Source organism: Artemia franciscana, chromosome 13 (assembly GCF_032884065.1).
Source record: "Artemia franciscana chromosome 13, ASM3288406v1, whole genome shotgun sequence".
In the NCBI taxonomy this organism is placed as follows: Eukaryota; Metazoa; Arthropoda; class Branchiopoda; order Anostraca; family Artemiidae; genus Artemia; species Artemia franciscana.
This window is the reverse complement of record NC_088875.1, coordinates 46,577,018-46,595,513: the sequence shown is the minus strand read 5'-3', so window position 1 is coordinate 46,595,513 and position 18,496 is coordinate 46,577,018. Positions and strand designations below refer to the sequence as shown.

Below are 18,496 nucleotides of genomic sequence, written 5' to 3'. Positions count from 1 at the left end.
TCCATTCCACTGCGATTCCCAGCCAAGCTAATAATATCCCCATTCAAAAAGAGTGCTCTCCATCCCTAGACCAACACTCCTCTTACACCCTTCTGGCTCCTACAATTAGCAAACAAACAACTGCTTGCTTCAGTAACCGTTTTACTTTTCCCAAGTTCCTTGTTAGGAACGCTGAAAGCCTGAATTACGACAAACTGACCGAACTAGAGGCCCTCTCTCAATTACACAAAATTGGTGTAATTGCTGTAACAGAGGTCCAGACAGAGAACCTTGACCTTTTAAAAAACCAATATCTACTCCCAATTCATAAACCTCGTCCTCATGGCTACCCACTAGGTAAAAAGGGAGGCGGAATATTATTATTTATAGGTTACTATCTCTTCCCTAAATTAATTCATTTCAGATTATGATGAAATCCTTTGGGTAAGTGTGAGACCCAAAGGTTTACCTCGCCCTTCTAATTTGATTGTGTTTTGCTGCGTTTGTCATTCCCCAAATCAAAGCGCTGCACAAAGACAGCGGTTCCTCCAGCAACTACATTATAGTGCCGACTTTGTCCTCTGCAAATTCCCAAACACCGGTATTTTCCCAGTGGCTGATGCTAGTCACCTAAAGTTAAATTCCCTTTGTTAAAACAGATAAAACAGATAAAATTCAGTTCCCTTAATTTAAAGCACATAATAAAAATACCAACAACCAAAGGATATACTAATCTTGATCTGATTTGCACGAGTATGTAAACTTTCTATAGCTCACTTGGTCCTTTGCCCCTTTAGGAGGAAGCTACCATTTTTGTTTATTAATGAAACGTCTTACCAGCTTTAATCATACATTTTCTGTTACCCAATTCTCTTGTCGCCCAATTTCCAATGAAGCCCTTTTCGAGTTTGGATCTCGGATTACTAATAAAAACTAGGCAGTTCTTAAAGGGAAGAATGACGTTAATATTAAAGTGTCTTACTTCCCAAATCTAATTAAAACCAAATACTTAGAATCCTTCCCTGAGAAAAAAAGTGAATTCGTGTTCTAAAGACAAACGTTACATTACTACTCAGTTAAAAAAGCTAATTAGGCTGAAAATTAATCTTTTTCAGAAAGGTAAGACATCTGAAGCTAATTCATTCAGTAAACATAAAATCAGTAGAAATACGTAAATCGACTTCTGCGTATTACAAATTTAAAGTCAAGGATTTTTTTTCTACTAAGCCAAAACAGTGGTACAAAAGTATTTAAAAAATGTGGGAAAACACATAATAATATAGATTTCCATTTACAAGAAGAGCCCCTTGTTACAGCCAATGATCTGAATAATTTACTTTCCTCAATAGTCCAGAGCTTCCCTCCCCTCTTTCTTAATACTGCTACATAATCTACGCTCTCCCAATATCATTTTGCCCTCAGATATTGAGGCAAAAATTAAAAATATTAAAAAGTGCAGCACCTGTCCACTAGACATCCCAATTACACTAATTAAAGCCTTTGCAGACATTCCTTCAGAAACTTTTTCCGTACTTTTTAATGAAATTACCTCTACTGATAAGTCCCCTGACTGTTGAAAATTAGGTTTTATTAGTCCCGTAAAACAAAAATTAGCAAACAAGATTTTGCTGGTGTCCGGCCCATTACTCTTACTCCGATTTTTTCCAAGTTATAGGAAAGCGTTTTAGCTGATTGGTTGAAATTAAAAATAGTCCCAAATGTTGACCAAAGGCAATTCGGAAATCTGCACTCTACTTCTACCACACACTATCAATATCAGATGAAGCTGTTGCTAGTGATATGAAAGTCAATCCTTTAAAGTCAACAGTTTTAACAATAATTTTTATTAAAACTCCCTCTTCTTTCTCCGTTCCAATTCCTCCTGAAATGTCTGTTAATACTATGAATTTAATGGGTGTTACCATCTCCAGCCACTTACAATGGATTTGCCACGTTAATGGTTTTTTAAAACGTACAAATACTGCATTTTCTCTCCTCAAACTTGTTAATAAATTTTATGTCCTAAATCGCATTGTTTGAGGATTTTTCCCTTTTTTGTACCTCCTACCCTCAAATATGCCTGTCCTGTTTGGCATCCTGGCATCTCTAATAAATTCTCGAACAGAATAGAGGAAGTTGAAAAAAGTGTCTAAGAATTATCTTCAGTAAGGGTAAAGTGCCTTACCTTTCCCTTCTTTTGAGAGCAAATCTAGTTACCCTTAAAGAAAAAAGAGTACAAATTTCCTTGCGTTTTCCACACAATGCCTTGCATAACCCTCGTGCTATTTCTCTTTTCCCTAGGGAACATTTAACTTCTCACCCACAAAAAAACTCACCCTCACGTTCCGTTTCAAGAAAAATCACCCTTCTAGCCCCAATAAGAGTTTTCAGTGAAAAATACAAAAGAACTTCCATCCCTTGCATAATTGAAATTTTAAATCAATAATCCCCCCCCCCCTTCTCACTTCACTTTTATCTTTTAGTTTTAGTGTCTATTTTTCTATTTTGTAATTGTGAACTTTGTAATTCTTGCTAGCTAGACTTTTTTTTTTAATTTGTTTTTCCTGTTTTAATTTTACGAGTGTTCACCGTTTGACTTTTCATTGATTGTAATTTTATGATTTTGTAATGACACTAAATTTCGAATTCGGCCCTTTTGGGCCTGTGATAGCCACTTTGTTAAAATAAATCTTATCTCTTATTCTGTATAGGGAGGTATTGTTTTGCATTTAATGGAATAATTTATTTGAAATTTAAATCAATTTTACCTATCAGAGTCAACTCTGTAGCGTTGTCTAAGTTAAAAGCTATGTACATTCATTGTTTTTCCTTCTCTGACCGCTTAGTATTAAAAGGTAATTACAAAATTGAAACATTTTGTGACCTCTTTTAGGATTAAAGGAATAAGAGGGTAACTAGCCCCTTCCTGCATTATTGTGTGCTACCAGTACCTCTCTCAGGACATCCAACCAGAATTTTCAGATACCAAGCTTCTCAAAGTAACCAAAAGATTCAATTAGTATACCTGGATCCAATTAATATATCTTCAAGATGACTTGGCTTCTACAGCCTATGGGGCAAGGGCCATAAATTATGAAAATTGGAAAGTGTGTACCATAAAATATAAAAGAGCACATTTGATCTTGGGTGCCTGATCAGCTGAGGCTCCTCAAAGATCATTTCTAGAACCAAGAGAGACACCTATCTAGTTGGAAAGTAAGTAATGTTAGGGACTCTTTAAAACTGTTTTTCTTTAATCAGTTTGAAACGAACAGCCGGAAGTCCTTGGTTCGAGAAGATTCCAATGTAGAAAAAAATGGATTGTCTGGGGGATGCAAGCCTCCAAAAAGCACTCGCCTTTTTTTGGTTGGGCCGAAACTTATATATTTCTTGTTGACCTGTTAAGAGGACCCCAATGTAGAATAATAAATAAAGCTGCAAGATCAAAGAGACAATAAACCCAGGCCAGTCAAAAAACAAAAAGTGTTTCAAGAAAATACGAACATTCTGAATATGACATCCACAAATTGACGAGCAAAGGGACCCAATGCCATGCAAAACAATAGTTTGGCAGAAAATGGGGTCTGAAAAGAATAGAAAGTTGTTTTTTTCTGTACGGCTTAAATCTTAAAACCGTAGGTCCTTGTGTCAAGAGAACTTGATTTGGAAAACAGTTTAATATTTGAATTATGCCTATGAAAAATGAGGCCCTGAAAAGAGTCAGCAGTCTTATGAGTTTACAACACAAGCCAAACATTTTTCTGGACGGCAAAAACGTGCCCTTAGTTGAAATTTTGTTGTACTTGAGAAACGTCGTAATATCTTTCATTTCAAATCGAAGAAGAAGTAGAAGAGAGGTGTGATTTGTCACCCTTTTTGACTAGTTCTATTGTAAGTTATCTACTTATTTCAATTAGTTTAAACAATCTAATATCTTTTCAAATAAATGCTGAAAGTTTTTAAGGAAAGAATACCCTTAGACCAGGGGGACCTCTCTGTTAACCAAAGAATGTCAAATTTATGCATAGGCCTATTCACATAGCCTAAATTAGCTAGGGAAAAAGTGAATAGCCTGTATCATCTGATTCAACAACTGCTTTCTAAGTAAATTCCATTTAACTTTTTAAAGGGGCTTAAAACAGCTCATAGTGATTAAAATTTAAAATATGGTTTAAAAAATGTTGAGTTCTAGCCTCTTAGTATATAGAGTGCTATAGGAGTAGCTTAAATAGATCAATGGTCAATTTTCAGAGTGTCTAAACTGTACATAACTACAGATCAGCCCTAAAAGCAGTTATGAGATCAGAAACTCTCCAACAGCCTAGGCTTTTCTCAAACAGTGGTGTAATTTTGTCAAATCCCTGGGGGGGGGGGACAAAGTTGGAATCAATTATCCCAAATGAAGTTGAAGTGACAATGAAATCTGAAAATGAGTCAGGTATTATCATAAAGGCAAAGATATACTGAAGAAATCTGACTTGTTCTGAGGATTCTATAAAAGCCTGTAAAAGAACTCTTCTTTGGCATTTCAGAAGAATATAGATAGGTTTCTGGACTGCCCCCATTTTACTATGGCATGATGCAATGTTGGGGTAGTAACAAGAGCCCTGCATTCTTAATTAAATTTCCACCAATAATTTTCCAGCCTAAATTGAAAATGTGGTCTCTGTTTTGACAAGCAATAGAAAAGAAAAATTATGTTTAATATTTGTGATTTATAGAATAAATATCAAGTTTTAAAAATTAGATTTTAGAATCAGAAGGAAATCAACTTTCTGTTAATAGGCTATGCGAGTAAAATGGAATTACTGAAAGGATATTACCTTAAATTGTAGCCTTGAGCAATCTAAGGATTTCTCCTTGTGGAGCTCCAGAGTTGGCATTTTTAGTTGTATTCAGGATTCTTTAGTGACCAGGTGCACTATGGTGATCAGTAGCTTCCCAATTGAGTTCATATTCTCTAGAGGACCACTCAGCATCCAGTCTTCATTTGAAGATATCCATAGATTCAGCAGTAACAGTTTCTTCATTGAGTTTATTCCACATGATTATGATTCTTGAGGAAAAGAATTGAGTGCAGTCTCTGGATAGGGTAGGCTGTTAGAATCAATTATCCATAATCAAGTTAAAGTGACAATGACAATTAAATCTCAAAAATTAGTAATATATTATCATAAAGGCAAAGATATACTATAGAAAACTGACCTGTTCTGAGGATTCTATGAAAGCTTCTAAAAGATCTCTTCTTTAGCATTCCAGAAAAATAGAGATATGTTTTTGGATCACTCCCATTTTGCTACTGTATGATGCAATGTAGGAGGTAGTAGCCCTGCATTCTGGGTGAAATTTTTACCAATAACTTTTCAGCATAGGCCTAAAATAAAAATGTGGTCTGTGTTTTGACAAGCAATTGAAAAGAAAAAATATATTGAATACTTGTGATTTATATAATAAATATCAAGCAATAAAAATTAATTTTTACTATCAGAAGAAAATCAACTTTATGTTAGCAGAGTATATGAATAAAACTGAAATACTGAAAGGATACTTGGCTACCTTGTATTGTAGCTTAGAGCAATTTAAGGATTTCTCCTTGTAGAGCTCCAGAGTTGACAATTTGAGTTGTATTCAGGATTCTTTAGTGAACAGGTGCGTTATGGTGATCAATAGCTTCCCAGTGAGTTTACACTCTCTAGAGGCCTCTCAGCATCCAGTCTTCATTTGAAGATATCCATAAATTCAGCAGTTATTTTTTTTTCAGAGAAGGTATTCTAACTGTTGATGATTATTGAGGGAAAGAATTGATTGTAGACTCTGGATAGGGTAGGCTGCTTAACAAGTTTCAACTGATGACCTCTAGCTCTTGAGCTAGGACCAACAGTGAGGAATAATCCTGGGAGTATTTTAGCCCTCATTAACCTATAGGTTAAAATGGCATCACCTCACCCATATGGTGATGAGCCTCTTGTGGAACATCTTGCTGGTGGTGTGACATGACTATGGTTTTGCATCCCAAGTTAGCCTGCACTTTGCACCAGCCCTGGTGCAACACCTGTTACATCTGTTGGTGTAACAACAGGTGTTACAACACCTGTTGGTGCAACCTCTATTACACCACCTGATCAACTCTTGTCTTGAATGTATCTATGATTTGGGACTGGATAGTGGCTTTAGAGGGGCTGTTCCAGTAATAATAATAATAATCTAATAATTTATTTTTGACCTGCTACAAAAAAATCAAAGTGGAGTATCAATAAAAGAAACAAAACAAACACTTCACAAAACAGAAAAAACAAGAAACTAAAGCAAACAAGTAAGGCCTCTGTGGGTGGGCAGATACTTATAAGTAGACTGGGGTATTTTGCCAGCAAGCTCTGTGAGCTTGCACATCTGTGAGGTGCATAAGCACATTTGAAACAGAAGTTGTAAATGTTGGACTAGAGCTGGACAATCAACATTTAGGTGTTTGGCACTTATACCATCACAATCAATAGAGCTAGACTTAAGCTTCTTTATAGCTTGTGCCACCAAAACTAAATTAATTGGGAGGATCTGGTTCTGGCAGAGTGACATAGGAAGTGCAGAAATAAGAAACCTCATAAAAGTAGCATGAACAAAATGGTTTATAGTGTTGAAAATCTGGTCATAATATTTGCACCAAGCAGCAGGACTAATTGGGCTACTTGTTGACAAAGAATCATCAATTTTATTTGAATTTACCACATTTTTCCAATCTAAATTACTTGGTGGGAATTTGCAAATTTTAGATTTTGCAGACCATAAATACTTTTTATACTCTAATTTAGTTTTCTGTTTAAGCTGAAATACTACACCGCTACGTGGTCGTTCACAGGAAACCCAAATACATAGCCAAAATTTGGCTTTATTTTTCACTGATTTTAGACCCAGATCCCATGACCATTCAGGCTTCCGCGTATTAAATTTAACACGTTCTTTGGGAACAGCCACCCTCTCAGCTTCCTTCATGCATGATATGATATCAAAATAATATTTATTCAGAAAATTCTAAAAAATCAGAGAAAGAAAACCTCAAATAAGTTTTCTCCAAACTTAGTGACCAAACTGAAAACCAAACTGAAAGTAAGGGACAGCACATTCAGAGAAAAATACTGGTGCTCACATTGAGCACAACAGGAAACTTGCAGCTTCTTTGTGTCACCTCTTGTTTTACTTGCAAGGGACAAGGAGGAAACTTTATTCAAACATACTAGTTTCAATAAACTAGTAATTTCAAATGTTTTATCTTAAATAATTTTAATAATAACCATATTGATGTATAGCTTATATTTTTAGTTATTCATTTATATGTACAAGTCTCTTCAGTTCATCTTGTGCAACAAGGTGTGAGGGTTTTAATTTTAAATATTTTTTTGGATACTGTCTTTTTTACTCTACATTCTAGAAGACAAGTAACATTTTTGCAAAATTTTAAGGCAAGGGCTAGTTTTTTTTAATACTCATGTCCATGGCCTCTGACAAAAAAGCACTGCTGCAGCAAAAGAGTTACATTATTTGATTCCTCATGTGACTATGTATCTATATATAATTGTGGTTACAATGACAACTTTATCCCAGTTTTTACCCCCCCCCCCCCATGATGGAATCAGTACAAAATGTCAGTAATTTTTTCAGTTTGGCAATAATTGTGATATGAGCCAACTATTAATAAGAAATAAGGAAAAATAGCCTAGTGCAAACCAACACAATCAGCAAAGATTTGTATATTGTCTATGAATGTAGCTGACCTTATTAAGGGGAAGAGGCTTAGACACAATTATCTTTGTAAAAAAAAAAAATCATGTTTAGAAACAGTGTTGCATTAGTGCATTTTTTTGGGGGGCGTTGGCAATATTTTTTCCTATGAGCCAACTACTAACAAGAAATAAGGAAAAATAATTCAAACCAATACAATCAGCAAAGATCTGTATATTGTCTATGGATGTAGCTGACCTTATTAAGGAGAAGAGGCTAAGATACAATTGTGTTTGTAAAGAAAAAACAAAAAAAACATTATATTTAGAAACAGTGTTGCTTGGGAATCAAATGTAAACATAATGTTAATTTTAGAAGAAGCAATACACCTATAATTATCAGATTTTCTTTTAAGCTAATAACCTAGGACAGTGGTTCTTATAAAAGAAACTAAATAGGATAAAAATCTGTAATATACTATATTTTATATATATATATATATATATATATATATATATATATATATATATAAATAAGTTGTTTGTCTGTGGGTCTGTTGAGTGACGTCATGTCATCATGTCGTCATTAAGTTAGTTGTCGTCATGTTTGTTATGACAATGACGTCATTAAAAGTATTTAAGAAAATCGTTCAAAGACCAATTTTTAATTATAAGAAGATCGTGGATGGAGAAATGTTTAATTGTAAAATGACTGAAGAACCTACAATGGCAACAGCCAAGGAAGCTGCTGAAAGAGTCTATGCCAAAAAACTTGCAGCTGATAGAGAAAGTAAGAAAAGAAAGCATGCCGAGGAATTACAAGAACAGCAAGAAAACAGGCTTGCGGCTAAAGAACACAAAACCGCGCAAAGTGATAACACTTGTGCCTGTGATGTATTTGTCAATCAGATAAAATTATTGTTGTGGTTGTAGTACCCATCTTCAAATGGTATGCTCCTAATGATTTTATTCATCTTGCTCAACAACTTTCCTACATTCTCTTAAGTCTCTAAATGGTACTTTTATCTAATTAAATAGGAAAAGTACTGAGCTCAAAATAATCTTAAGCAGCAAGGTAGAATGTAAAAATTATGAGGGTTATATTGCCATTACTTAATTTTGCATGATAGTACCTGCCCTGTTTGCCCAAGTTCTTATTAACTTAAGGAAGCTGTTTGTAAGCTATTAAAATGCCTCTATTTTTTGCTTTTACCATTTCAGACGTTCTCTTCAATATATCTTTATGTTTGAGTAAAATTCTAGATGACAGAAATTCTTAATCTTGGGCAAAAATTCTTTTTTGCCCAATCTTTGCTTAATCTTTAGGCAAAAATTTTTGCCAATTTTTTTTGCTTAATCTTTGGGCAAAAAATTCTGTAAAATTCTTAATCTTGGAAATTAGTTGACTAATTTCAATTTGTCAATAATGTTACCTAAATGGATCTAGAGCCTAAATTATGAGGGAAGGCTCTTGAAGTTGTAACCTCTACTACTTCCTTAGGGGGGGGGGGGTCTCCTCTATTTTTACCCCAGCTAGATTTTGATTTTTTTTTTTGTAAATGACCTTCTCCTTCAAATACTTCTCCTTCAAATAGACACTGATCTCTCATAAACTTTAGTTATAGAAGCGAGTAAGCCAAAAAAAAGTTGTTTGTTCAGTAGTAATGAGCAACATTAAATTTATAATTTGTTAGAGGGGCTGCCCCCTCCTCAATGTCATGCTCTTTATGAAAAAGGTTGACTTTTTTTCAAGCTTTGTCAGACTTCTCATCAATTCTTAAAGAACAACTGCTGAAACACAAGGGCCATTGAATCGGATTAATAAACTTTTTAAAGCACTTGAAAACTTCAGTGTAACCAGCGAGGATTTAGAAAGAGGCAGTCTCCCTCATATAGAGAATAATTTCTGTTTATTTCAAGTTTTAATGTTCCTTCTTGCTTTGAGCTGAATTTTTTTTTTTATTTTACTTCTGATTGTTTTTCAAATCTTGGGGGAAATCCCCCTCCCCCCTTTGTGAAAAAGTTTTAAACGTAAATTCCCCCTAGAAACTTTTCTCCCAACATAAAATTCATCCCATGGAATGTCCCCCTTAAAAGTGTCTGTATACAATAACAAACCCTAGAGGCATAGTCCTTCAACTATGCCAAACCAAATGGCTATCTCAGAATTTTGATTGGATATCTTCGGAGAAAAGTATAGGAGGGTAGGATAGTTGTCCTCCAATCTTTTTTGGTCAGTCGTAAACGGTACTAGAACTTTTAATTTCCGTTTGAATGAGCCCTTGTCTGGTCTTCTAAGACTAGTGGATTAATACAATTATCCCTGCAAAAAAAAAAAAAATCACAACTGTGATCTTTTTTCTGGCAAAAATACAAAACTACAAATTTTTGTAGATAGGAGGTTGAAACCTCTACAGTAGAGTTTATTGATATGCAGAATCTGATGACTTGATTTTCTTTAACATTACTTCACTTTTTGGGGATATTTACCCACTTCTTTGAAAATCAGGCAAATTTTCTCTGGCTCGTACCTTTCAATGAGTTAAATTAAAATTATAAAATGTTATATGTTTGGAATCAGCATAAAAGCCAATCCTTTTAAAGTAGCAGATATCATATAAATTTATTGTTTTAGAGTTAAGGTTACTTTTTTGCAACGCTGCTTCTTATTTACGATATGTTACCACAAACTGTTTTAAACTTACAGAAAAAGAAAATCCACAGTAAAAACAAGGATTGCGGAAAGGATCTTGAGCTTCAAGCCTTTACTAGCTTTTGATATTTAAGGTTTTATCGAATTTGAAACAAGAAAAAAAATGTCATAGATAAAAAAAAATCATGTCCAACTTACATCATTAGAATTTTTGCGCATTAGAATGAAAATAGACAATTTATTTGGAGAATACACGATATTAAAAGAAAATTCCAGAAGAGTCAACATTCCAGATGCTGCCTGCCTGAATATCCACTGCCCCTTCATGTTCCCCTTATTAATTTTTAATATTCCAGATGCAAATCTTTGTTATATTGTAAAAACCAGCTGTAGAAGAGTCAGCAAATATTATTCAGTGAAAACAGATACGAAAAGATCTGAGCATTTCGACCACATACTTCAGTGATCATCATCAGCTGATAAACTAAAGTATCACAATTAAAACAAACTGTTTTTATACAGAATAAAATAATTACTTCCGGGTCACAGATAGTTTCTGGTTCATTGGCTGAGAGGGTTCCTTAAAAGTCATAAGTTCTTTAATAGTGCCTAAATGTAAGTTTAGTTTTTAGTTTGTGTTTCACTGTCTAATTGAAGAACGTATCCCTATTGAAACTTACACTTATTCGTCATAGAAAGACAGTTTGGTATTTGAAAAAATATCTACATCGTATATATAGGGATGATAGACCAAGCAAGTGTATAATCAAACAGTTCGTGGTAACGAACTGTACGGAAGGAGTGACCCGGCTCAATAGTAACTGAAACTCTACAAAACGGAAATTGTCCTAAAATGTCGCGAGAGGGCTCTTTCTAACTGAAATTAAGTGACCAAAAAATTCAAGGGCGACTACGCCCCCTCATACACTCATTTTTTACCAGTCACCGGGTCAAAACTTTGAGATAGCCATTTTGTTCAGTATAGTCGAAAAAATCTAATAACTGACTTTGAGGACGACTTAATCCCCCACAGTCCCTAGGGGAAGTGCTGCAAGTTATGAACTTTACCCATTGTTTACATTTAGTATTGGTTATTTGGAAGCATACAGACGTTTTCAGGAGAGAGGGTTCTGATGGGGGTCGGGGGTGGGAGTTAGGTCGGAGGATCTTTCCATTGAGGAAGTGAATTTCCATGAAGGGGGCACTAGATTTTCCAGCATTATTCAAAAAAGGAATGAGAAATTAAATAAAAAACAAAACAAGTTTTTTTTAACTGAAAGTAAGGAGCAACAATAAAACTTCAAACAAACATAAATTATTACCTAAATGAGGGGGTTCGTCCCCTCCTCAATACCTTGCTCTTTACGATAGTATTTTGTAGTAATTCCAAAAGAACTATATATTCTAATTAAATGGCCTTTGTGATTCAGGGGTCATTCTTAAAGAATTTGAACAGAATGTGAATTTAGCGTAAAGAGCGAAGTATTGACGAGGGGGCGAAACCCCTCATATACATAATAAAAACACACCAATTTCGTTACGTAAGCTAATCCGTAAGTTACGTATATTTATTACTAATAAAAACGTTCGTATATAAAATTAAAAGTTCTAGTGGGCTTTTTACTAACCAAAAAAATTGGAGGGTAAATAGGTTCCCTCCCCCGTCCCTTTTTTCTCAAACTCGTCCGGTCAAAACTTTGAGCTATATAGCCAAAAAAAGTAAAATTAATGTGCAAATTTCGTTTAATTATTCATTCGTTCATAATTATTCATTTATTTGTTCATTGTAATTTAATTATTCATGAGCCAAAATCAAAACTGCTTTGATTCAAAAATGTTCAGAAATCAAATAGAAAAAAACGCGTTTTTTTAACTGAAAGTAAGGAGCGTCATACGAATACAAATTATTACGTATATGAAAGGGGCTGTCTCCTCCTTAACGCCCCGCTCTTTATGCTCGAATCTTTCTCACAGCTCTACTTTTTAAAACGATAAATAACTTTAGTATAAATTGTGGGGTGTTGAGGAGGGGACAGCCCCTTTCAAATACAGGATAATTTCTGCTCGTTTTACGTTTTAATGTCGCTCCTTGGTTTCAATTAAAAACAAAAATTGTTTTTTTTTATTTAATTCTAAATTTATTAACATTTTGTTTCTAATTGGAAGAAGAAGAAGTTTGGGCCGCCTCCATTAAAAATTCAGGTTACATTTAGGCAATATTAAAGAACTCAAGACTTTCAATAAATAATCTTAGCCAATGAACCGGAAACTATCTGTGATCCGGAAGTAATTATTTATGGGATTTGATCCCCCCCCCCCCATGGAAAATTTACCCTGAAGAACTTCAAGATAATCCCCCCTTGGAAAATTCCCCCACACGCAAAATGGAGCAGTCACAGATAAGGTGCAAAATAGGCACCTAATAAGGTCATTCAAATGTCCTAAGGGGTTACAAAAGGATCAGATATCAAAAATAATTTTAGGACAGTGGATGGTTGGTTAACAACCTATTCCAACTTATAAAAAGAACTAGAACTATTAATTTACGATCGAAGGAGCATCCTCCCAAGTTTCTGCGACCACGAGGTGGAGAATGGGGATGAAGAAGGGGTGGCCCGGCTCCTCTACGGAATACATTCTGCCTATTTTAGGGTTTTAATGCTACTGTTTACTTTCACATTAACAGTGTAGTCGAGAAATATTCCTGGAAATCAAGAGGGATTATATATGAATTTCTTCCTCCACCCCCTTCCTTAGAACTAATTCGGTATTTATATGAAGGCTCAATGAAAGTTAGGATTTTTTGGCATTAAAATATGCCCTTTGAGGCATCTGACCCCCCCCCCCCCCCTATCTAGAAAATAATAAGAGAACCCTATTGTAGAGGTTTAAACCTCTCATCTACAAATGTTTAGAATTGTGCATTTTTTACCAAAGAAAGATCCTGGATGTGTAATCGCTTTCTGGATATAAAAAAGGACCAGATATCAAGAACGGTTCTAGGATAGGGGCTGGTTGGTCTCCAATCACTTTCGACTTAAAGGACTAGAATTCTCAATTTTTGTTCGAATGAGCGCCTCCAAAGTGTTTGTGACCATGAGCGGGAGGCTGGGTGTGAGGAAGAGGAGATTGGGGATAAATAAACCCTTCTGATATACCGAATAATTCTTGCTCATATTTGGGGTTTAATGCTACTCTTTTCTTTTATAATAACAGTATAGATTAGAAATATTCCTAGAAATCAAGAGGGATTATGTATCAATTTCTACATCTACCATCCTCGCCCCTTGCTTAGGAATAATTCTCTAAGGATCGATAAGAATTAGGACGTTTCGGTTTTAAAATGCACCCTTTGATGCATCTCTCTCCCTCCCTAACTAAAAACAATCACAGAATCCTTAGGCAAAGATTTCAAGCTTTCATCTACAAATATTTGGAATTGTATGTATTTTGCCAAAGAATGACCATGGATAAACAACAGTAACAAGTAAAACGACAGGGAATTTACCTAAAACTGAAGATACTTTTTCCCCAAACAAATCCGAAGGAAATTTTGAGATAACCATTTGGTTTATCATGATTGAAAGATCCCATAAATATGTCTCTGGGGATGATCTGACCCCCCACAGCCCCTAGGGAAAGGGCTGTAATTCTTGCAATTCGTCCATGGCTTATAGATAATATTTGTATTTGGGAAACATACGAATATTTTTCGTTTGGAAGAATTTCTCTGAGTTCGTCTACGAATTCTTTTTTGTCTTTCTTTCTCTTTGAATGCACAGTTTTGCGTATGGAGAGAATGTTACAGTGGAATTGCCAGGGGGAAATATTCAGCGGGGATCAAATTGTCTGTCTGGATTTTTTCGTGGACAATTTTGGGTAATAACTGCAATGGTGTTGCAGGGTGACATCTCCCTTCTTATTGCACCAAAATATTTTTGGCGTTTATTTTAGTGTTTTATTTAACTGAAGGGGTTTACTTCAAAATACAATGATGCATTATTGAGGAGGGCGGTAAGTCTGTGTGTGTGCGTGGGGGGGGGGTAAGATGCTTGAAGGAGTACGTTTCAATGGCCTTATTTTCTAAGCTTCATTGGCCCATCAGATGAAAATTGAATGAGTCTTTCGGACTTGTCGTCTAATCCTTATCGATCCCATGTATATTTATGGCATATGGTTTTATTGGTGGTGGTTAGGGAGGAGGAAGAGGAATAGCAGTGTCTTAGTGTCCTAACTGATTCAGTTTATGTTTCTCAATGATAAATCCTGCATGTTAAGAATGGACAAATGGTATACTTTACAATTCTTCCCTTGGGGCTGTTTGTTCCTTTATTTTTACTTCCCTCTCAATATGGTTTTAAAATTCCAACTTAATACCCTTAGCCATTCCTTAGATATTACTATTGTACATTTTTGACAACCCTCCTTCTTATGGTGTGTTTTGATTTTGTTTTAAATCCCTCTCAACATTTTATGAAGGTTTTACCTTTAAATCCTTAACCTTTTTGAAGACTCCTTTTCAAACATGCCCCATCTCCCAATAATCAACCTCATATATAAAACAATGGTCAACTTCCGTAATATACAATACCTGCCCCAGGAGTTTTTGGACTTTTGAACTTCTTTGAATAAGATGAACACAGAACATATAAACAATGGTAACTTATATAACACACAATACGTGCCCCAGGGGCTAGGGAGAGAGGGGGGGGGTAGTCAGCCCCTGAGGCATGGTGATTTTCCTTTTCGATTATTTTGAACAAAATGGCTATCTCGAAATTTTGGTTAGATCTATTTGAGGAAAAGAGGGAGTAGGGGAGAGGGGTTTGCCCTCCGGTCACTTTTGACTCTTAAAAAGGTCACTAAAAAATCTTTACAATCGAATGAGCCCACTCCAAAATGTATACGACCACCCCTTCCGTAAAAACCTTATGTATGTCAACAGTGAGCAACTTACATAATTTATGGCCCTTGCCCTGGAAGATGTGGGGAGGGGGGTTAAAACCAGAAGTACAGTGATTTGAACTTTTGATTATTGTATATTATATTTTAGACTTTTTCACCAGATAAATGTCCTTTTTTCTCCTGTATGTAAATTGCTTTCACCTAGACTTTTTAAAGGCAAAGATTTTTTTTTCTTAATCTAATGGTAAAAATAACTCGGTTTGTATTAAATTGTTCAGGATGCCAGAGCGTGATGGTCAAAGCTAGCAAATTGGTAATGAGGTTAAAAATTGCCCATTCATTTCCCCTTTTCCCTGATTGGTTAGTCTGCCCTGACCCGCGAAAGAGGCGACTTTACTTCTCTTATGTTTACAAGTTTTGTAGTTAGTACACAATGAGTTCTTAGTAAGTTTAAGTTCCGGTCAAGTTTTAATCTTGTGAATAAAAGTGAGTTATAATTTACGACCCCGCTTTTGATCATTCTGTAGCCCGTTTAGAGTGGGGAAGGGAATTTTAGCAATTCCATAGTAGCCTAAATTTCAAGTGGGGTAGGCTACCTTCGTGTACCAATCTTAGTAGATAGTGGCACTAAGCCTCTAAAAAGGATGCAGTTTGGAGAAAAAATCATTAGCAAAATCTTAATTTTGAATCATGAAAATAGGTATTTTTAATTGTCGGGGGGGGGGGGGAAGGGCACTACCAGAATCATATGCAACTTTCGTATGAGCTTCTTGTGCGATGAAATAAAATTTTTCTGAACAATTTCAATCATAACATGTTTCGTCGTAATCAATATTCTTAGATAGGGTCAAATAGGCTACAGTTGTTTTATCTAAACAAGTTTAAATTCCCCAAAAACTTGTCAAAGTCTGAAGGGACCCCAGGTGTATTTATTGCAGCTGATTGCTGCTGGGTTACTCCACGTGCATTACTAACCCAGGCGGCAGATGTTAATGCTATTCAGGAAAAATTTCATAAAACTCCTCCTTCCCCTACACCTGCTTTGCTCATTAATAAAACTAGAATAAAATGCTTCTTTTTTCGTTTTTGCTGTCCATTATTTTAGCTTATAATTCTTGCATCTGCTATCCACTCGTAGAATTCATAGTTAAGGCCAAGTTGAGACCTTACAGCGGCTCTTCAGCTAATGAATTATCGAGGAGTAAATTTGGCACCGGTCAACCAGTAGCTTTTTTTTCTTGATTTGTTTGATCCGTCAAGACGCAAGTAGAGACGTCATCGAGCATAAACCCTCGTTCTTCTGATCTGCAAAATCTGATCTACCCATAACTCTGAAATCTGATTTACCCACAATAGTCATATTCAGGGCCAGATTACCACCTTACAGGAGTCTTCTGCTAATGAAACGTTGGGGGAGATATGGATCAGTGGACCATACCACTGCAAATTATTTATGTATAGCATGTGCCGCGACATATATCGCTTTGTTGCGGAACAAAAATACTGCTTTCGCACCTTCTGATACGCAAGCATCCCTAGCAGTATTTTTCTCGTGATCAGCAGTTTGTAGCTCCGAAGTGATAGGAGATTCAAACTCAAAATTTTTCTTGGTGACGGGGATCGTGAAATACGATAGAAGAGTTCTCAAGCTCTTTTTATTATGTTCTCAAAATTCCTAGAAGTTTTCCAGAAAAATATGAGATTCTGTTTTTTTCTCTTTGTTCTACATGATGTTAAAACTAAATTATCCTAGCCGGATAGACTTTTTCAGAACTCCTGCAGAACATTAAAACATTTTCTGAGAACTGGAGAACAAACTTCTGTGTTTCTTTTAGATATCTTGGAAATAATTCTAGAAAAGTTGATCTCGAATACCAAATTCTGATTTTTGTGGCACTTGGTATTTACCAAGTGACATATAGCGATCGCGATTTCTGTCGGTCTGTCGGTCCCTGTTTTGCTAGTTTGGGCACTTACAGATAAGGTAGGACGATGAAATTTGGCAGGCATATCAGGGACCAGACCAGATTAAATTAGAAATAGTCGTTTCCAGATTCAACCATCTGGGGAGAGTGGGGGACGGTTAAATCGGAAAAATTAAAAAAAGGAGGTGTTTTTAACTTACGAATGGGTGATCGGAACTTAATGAAATTTGTTATTTAGAAGGATATCGTGCCAGAGCTCTCATTTTAAATCCTGACCGGATCCGCTGACATTTGGGGGGAGTTGGGGGGAGAATGGAAATATTGGAAAACACTTAAAATGGAGAGATCGTGATGAAACGTGGTTGGAAAATAAGCACAAGTCCTAGATACGTGAATGCAATAACCGGACCGGATATGTTCTCTTTGGGGGAGTGGGGGGAAGGACCTAATTCGGAAAAATTCGAAAAAATGAGGTATTTTTAACTTAAGAACGGGTGATTGGATCCCAATGAAATTTGATATTTAGAAGGACCTCGTTTCTCAGAAATATTATTTTAAATCCTGACTGGATCCAGTGTCATTGGGGGGGGAGTTGAAGGAGGCTACCGGAAATCTTGGAAAACGCTTAGAGTGGAGAGGTTAGGATGAAACTTGGTGGGGAGAATAATCACAAGTCTTAGATACGTGATTGAAATAACCGGACCGTATCCGCTCTCTTTGGGGGAGTTGGGGAGGGGATCTAATTTGGTAATTTGGAAAAATCAGAAAAAATGAGGTATTTTTAACTTACGAGCGGGCGATTGGATCCCAATGAAATTTGATATTTAGAAGGACCTCGTGTCTCAGAGCTCTTATTTTAAGTCCTGACCGGATCTGGTGACATTGGGGGAGTTGGAGGAGGAAACCGGAAATCTTGGAAAACGCTTAGAGTAGAGAGATCGTGACGATACTTGGTGGGAAGAACAAGCACAAGTCCTAGATACGTTACTGACATAACAAGACCGGATTGGCTCCTTTGGGGGAGTTGGGGAGGGGCGGGTTAATTTGTAAAAATTAGAAAAAATGAGGCATTTTTAACTTACGAATGGGTGACCAGGTCCTAATGAAATCTAATATTTAGAAGGACCTCGTGTTTCAGAACTCTCATTTAAGATCCTGACCGGATCCGTTGACATTGGGGGAAGTTAGCGAGGGAAACCGGAAATCTTGGAAAACGCTTAGAGTGTTGAGATCAGGATGAAACTTGGTGCAAAGAATAAGCACATGTCCTAGATACGTTATTGACATATCCGGGCCGGATTTGCTCTCTTTGGGGGAGCTGG

General features: G+C 36.0%; 1 protein-coding gene across 2 annotated transcripts in view; it reads left to right on the top strand.

Moving 5' to 3' along the window:
* The first annotated feature begins 3,759 nt into the window (after window positions 1–3,759).
* Window positions 3,760–18,496, top strand: part of LOC136035009 (cystathionine gamma-lyase-like) — a 55,892-nt gene continuing 41,155 nt past the window's right edge. The window contains exon 1 of one of the 2 annotated variants that reach the window (XM_065716580.1): window positions 3,760–3,870. The gene's annotated coding sequence lies outside the window, so the exon portion shown is untranslated. Of the gene's footprint in view, window positions 3,871–15,670; window positions 15,736–18,496 lie in introns of those variants that run through there. The other variant, XM_065716581.1, reaches the window with a different exon arrangement.